Genomic DNA, 5,803 nt, shown 5'->3' on the forward strand with positions numbered 1-5,803 from the left:
GCAAGTCTGATGCCTGTGTGTGTGTGTGTGTGAGTGTGTGTGAAAGAGAGAGAAAAAAGTGGAGTTGGGCCGGGCCTTACAGGATATAGACCTGTATTTGTTAGTTTCTGAAGGTCAGTGAAGTCAAGATGTCAGTGGATATGAGTTCATGGCACAGAATAGTCCAGTGTTTATGGAATGAATGAAACACAGGGTTTGGGAAACAGCGTAAGGATATTTGGAAGAAGCTGGAGTGCCCAGTGTCCAGTAAAGCAGACTGGAGTTCAGTCTGGGGAGAAAGGGGCTGAGGGTTCAGAGAGGAAGAGAGGTGGGTGCCTGGTGTCCCCGTTCTGAGGTTCTAGAGGGGAGTTCTCGCAAGGAGAGTGAGCGTGAAGGGAACGAAGGGGGTTACACTTCAAGCAGGCCTATTCCAGCAGGAGGAGAGATGCAGGAACAAAGAAACAAGCACAGAGAAGAGATTCCCCAGCCTTGCGGCGGGCTGGGCTCTGGGGAATGACCTGCGAGGCCCGTAGGCAGTGGCCAGCAGATGGCGCTGCGGCTGCAGGCAAGTCGGCCTGAGCGTGCCTGTGCGCGCGTGCGTGGGTGGGGCCAACCAGTAGGAGTCCCAGGGTACCGCCAGGGGGCGCCGGCGATCTGTCTTTCTGAGGAGCGCCCTGGGAAGAGAAGCGGGGCGGCTGGCTGCGGAGCTAGGGACAGGGGGAGGGTAGGACTTCCGGCCAGGCTGAGCTGGCCCTGGGGTCTGTGAGTCAGCGGAGAATGAGATGATGAGGTCATTCTCTGAACACTGAAAAGAGAATGACCGGCTGTGTGTGTGCCTCATCGCAGTGCACTGAATTGTGCCTTGTGCCTCCTGGTGAAAGTGTGTGTCAGGGTGCCGTCTGTCTTCCTGATGGGGATGAATCTTATTGCTGCAGTTCCCCACACTTGGCCACACTCATGAATACACGTGTGCACACTGTCGTGTGTACACACTTCTGCTTGTGCCCACTGTTGCATCACATTCACACAAGCAGGCATTTCTTATCCCCTTTTGTAGAAGTCAGTAAAACCTGATAAAGCTGAAGGACAGGACAACAGACCCAGAGGAGCAAGAGGTTTAGAGAGGGCGGTATGAAGAGACCCAGACAGGAGAGAGTACAGAGAAAGACAAGTGCTTGTTTGGGGCAGCTAGGGGCTCCCAGGCCATTCCTGCCTCGCTGGGCCTTCCCCAGGTATGTAAACCCCAAGCCAGCTGATCTCTGAGACGCCAGCACTGGCCTCCCAGGCCTACCTGCCACCAAGAGCCACATTCCTCTCTTCGCCCAGGCTCTCCTGCCCCAGCCTCTGCCCTCCCCACCCAGCCTAGCGTGGCTAGGGAGCAGGGCTGCTCCTTATGGAGCTGCCGGGAAGATGATCCTGGGGCCAGAGCAGAACCCCGCTTTACCCTCTATTACCCTGCAGTTGCCCACGCGCTGCACCGTCAGGGAGGTCGAGAGCATTAGGCTGGAGTTGTAAGTGGATCAAGCCCAAAGTGGGCCTTTGAAGATGGGGTCTGAAAAGAAGGCTGAGGAAGGGGAAGTGTCTGTCCTTGGGTTCTTAAGGGAGGTTGTCTGAGAAACATATCCTCACAGAGATAGAGTTTAGGTAGCAGGTTGAATTTCCCCGAGAGACCTCTGGTGGTGAGCTGGAAGGGGGCTTGGTTTCCCAGCCTTTCATCAGCTTTCTCTCTGAATCTCCAGGACAGCAGTAGGCAGGGATCCACCATCACTGATCAGTGGATAAAGAGAGTTCCAGAGGTAGATATAGGGCTGGAGTGAGAATCCTCCCCCTTCTTCCCCTGACACCTGCTGAGCTGCTTAGGCAGGGCTGCCGGAAACGGAAGCCTGCTCCTGGCTTTGTTGGGCTTCCTGGGGAAGAGAGAGCTGGTCTAGGGATGACTCAGCACCTTGTACAGAAACTAACCCCTGGACCAGTGTGTGTGTGTGTGGCCTCTCTTGGCTTGAACAGGGGGACTTGGCCCCTCATGGAGTGTCAGCCCCATCTCTTTGGGCAGCTCGAATAGGGGCCCACCTGTATCTACCTCGGCCTCCAGGACACAGCAGACAGCTGACCAAGCCCCTGGATATGTGGTTAAGCTCCAGCCACCTTCCCACATGTCTAAAATGGGGTCCCCCACAGGGTTTCCTTTCCCCTGGGGTTGAGGGAGGTCGGAGGATGTCTGAGTCTATGTGGAGAGAGGAGGCCCAGCCTAGATTAGGGGTTTGAGCATTGAGAATGGGCCTGAGAGCCCAGGGAGGTGGGTTTTCCAGAGGTCCTCCATCCACCAGAGTCCCCGGCTTTGCTCAGGCTGCTCTGACCCACATCCCCCTTCCCCATTCCTCTCCCACTCTCCCACTTCGACTCCCGCACCCTGCCCTGACCTCACTGGTGCCTTTGTCCCAGTCCTGAGGCTCTGTCTGTGAGCCTGTCTCCTGTGCAGAGAGAGACAGGGCCCCATTGTCCTGGCTGCCTTCTGAGACACAGTAGCTCCCAAAGACTTCCAAAAATGCTCAGCCTGTCAGACCCCCGTGGGCGGGAGAGCTTTCCCCAGGAGTGGCAGTCAGACCCTGCCGGGAGTGAGGGTCCAGGTACCCGGCTTCCAGCAGTGGAAAGCTTCCTCTGTTCCCCAGGCTAGAGGTCCTTCCTGAGATCTCACTTCCTGTCTGCCTCCTGTAAAACTGCCTGCTTCCTCCTGAGAAGGGAGAACTGGAAGCCTGAGGCAGAGCAGGAGAAAAGGTTGGGAAGGAGAGGAGAGAAAAGCAAAGAGGGAGAAGGAAGAACTCTGGGAGGAAATTCTCCGCTGAAAGACTCTAGACTCTTATCAACACTCTGAGTGGGTAGATCTTGTGACCTCTGTGTTTATTCCCTGATGATTCTTCCTCGAGGTCTTTAGAAGCCGTTAACAGAGGGAAGCCTGTTGCTTGACCACTTTGGACTCGAGCCAAGGAGCAGCCCACACCCCTGGGCCCATGTTCTTTGGACCCCAAGTGGCATCTTAGGATTCTTAGTATCCTTGGCAAGAATGTCTTTCTGCACCTTTATCCCCATCAAGGTAAACCGAAGTTCTCTTTCAACACAGAACTTCCAGGGAAATGAGGCCAATAGAAAAAGAGGGAATCCAGGAGACATCAAAGGATTCAAGAGTTGGGAAGCAGCCAGGGAGGAGGGAGGGGAGGAAGTGGAAGAGTGAAAGATGAGGAGAGGCAGAAAGGGGGAGACAGGAAGGAGAGGGGGTCTGTGAGGCTGACAGCGAGGGGGTGTCTCTCCTTAGCAGGGAAGACGGAGGAGGGGGCCAGACATCTCCCCACCCCTGAAACTGAAGTCTCCCAGCCACCCCTCCTGGGCCCCTGGGCTCCGCTTGTCAGCAGTTGAGCCCGCAGCTGCTGGGAGGTGGTTCCTCGACAGTGGCCCCCTGGCACCTGCCTCGGTTTATTTCTGGTGCCACAGCTGAGTCATGGGGGTGGGGAGAGTGAATAAGGGCTGTGGGGAGGGGAGCTTTTGACTGCAAGAGGAGAAGACCAAAGGGGCCTCTCGGACCTGGGACTCTGGGGCCTGGGGTCTGTCCCTTTGGGGAAAGTGGGGGGCCAGACGTGACAGCATGAGAAACAGGAGTTAGGTTACAGGAGGGGTGTCCACTTTGGAGACCTTGGGTTGGTGGCGTTGGGGCGAGGGTCGGGGAGCAGGAGGCAGAGTCTATTACTTCTCAAATGTTGGGAAAGAAAAACGATCTGGCTGTGGGGGTGCTGTGTTAGAAAGGGAGGGGAGAAGGGAGAGGAGCCCCCAGGGTGGATGGAGAGATGGATGTGGAATCTTTGGATCATCAAAGAGGAAACAGAGGACGGTGTTTCCCTTGCTTCTGATCGCAGACTCCTCGGGCCCTCACTTGAGGCTATTCTGTCCCTCTTCCTGCCCGTGAGCCAAAAATTCTCTTCCCTGGTGGCTCACTTGAGACTTCCCTTTGTCTTTTCCAAGTGGGCCTGAGGACTTTGGAACGGGTACCTGGGTCCTCCCTTGATCCAGTAGAGCGGCATTCACATGACGTCTTCTGCTGCAGCGCCTGTCCTGAAACTTACCATTCCCTCTGGGGTGGGAGTGGGGGCCTCACAGGGACCCAGGGGCCTGTCCCCAAGCCCAGAGCCTTCTTGGGTTTCCTGGGCTTAGGTGGGCTTAGTGTCCATTCGCTCCCTTTTCTAGGGGCAGCCGCAGAGGGCACATTCCAGCTGAAATTAAATCACATTCCTCCAGGCCTGCCTGACAGGACGGCATTTCTGACAGCAGCTGTGACACCGCAGGGTCAAGTGGCAGCAGCTGGTGCCCCAAGGAGGGGCTGAGAGTGGGGAGCTGAGGGGCCAGGGCCTCGGGAAGCAATGAGTGGACTCTGAGTCTTTGGTCTCCAGTCAAAGTTGCTCAGTTGTGTCTGATTCTTTGCAACCCCATGGATTCTAGCCCAAAAGGCTCCTCTGTCCATGGGATTCTCCAGGCAAGAATACTGGAGTTGGTAGCTGTTCCCTTCTCCAAGGGGATCTTCCTGACCCAGGAACTGAAGCAGGGTCTCCTGCATTGCAGATGGATTCTTTACCAGCTGAGCTACCAGGGAGAGATCAGAGCAAAAAGTGTAGACCCTGCAGTGGGAAGGGTAGAGGTTAGGCTGCGGGGTCTCTTAGCTGCATGGAGCCTCAGGGAATGACCCAGTCTGAGCGGTATTGTGCAGATGGGAAAACCGAGGCCTCCGGCATCACTTTCTGAGAGGACCCTGGACAGACCCCCCTGTCCCACCCTAGACTGGGTTCCTGCGTAGACATGAGGCTGAAGGGGCTCTTTAAGAGGCCGCACTCTGAGCTCCCTTGGCCAGAGCCCAAAGCCCAGGCCTTTGATTTCCTCTGGGACTCTGGCAGCAGCCGGCGGCAGGGCGGCAGGGACAGCATCAGGCTGGGCTGAATGGAGAACTCAGCCCCTGACCTCACCCTCCCAGGCGCCTGGGCCTGCACAGCCTTATAAGGAAGTGCCCCAAACAAACCGAGGAAGCCACCTCCGGCCCCCCACCCTGCCCCCACCCCGTTCAGAGGCTATATTTACCCAGAGGAGGCCCCAGAATAACCTCCCACTTGTCCTTGTGCTGGGGAGGGTTGGGGGATGGCGGGAGCAGCCTCCTGGTTCCCTCCCCTGGGACTCCACCCTCCCGAATGCTTCCTGTTGTCTGACCTCATCACAGTCATTCATTCATTCACTTATTTATTCAGTCTGTGGTTACTGAGCACCCTTGGGCCCCCAGGCACCGTGTCAGACCAAGGCCACGCTGTCCCAGGGCTTTCGAGACAACACCGTCTCGGAGGGACCACAGTCCCCTGGTCCTCCTTCTCAGGCTCCTGCCCAAGTGTCCTCCCAGCTGGAGTTCCTGGGGGCTCTGTTCTGGGTGACCTCTAGGCCAGAAGTAAAGTGAAGTGTTACTCAGTCGTGTCCGACTCTTTGTGACCTCTTGGACTGTAGCCCATCAGGCTCCTCTGTCCATGGAATTCTCCAGGCAAGAATACTGGAGTGCGTTGCCATTTCCTTCTCCAGGGGATCTTCCTGACCCCGGGATTGAACCTGGGTCTCCTGCATTGCGGGTGGATTCTTTACCATCTGAGCCGCCACCTTTCTGTCTCCCACAGTGGATCACCAAGTCCTGAGACTCTGCTTCCCTTCTGCGCTTGCTCTGCAGTCCCCCTGCTACCCTCATCCCCTGCCTGGACCACGGCAAGACCCTGAAGCCCTTCTACCTACCCCAATCCACTCTCACACAGCA

The sequence above is a fragment of the Bos grunniens genome, chromosome 3 (assembly GCF_055505025.1).
Source record: "Bos grunniens cultivar Pamir isolate PY7600 chromosome 3, Bosgru_T2T1.0, whole genome shotgun sequence".
Taxonomy (NCBI): Eukaryota; Metazoa; Chordata; class Mammalia; order Artiodactyla; family Bovidae; genus Bos; species Bos grunniens.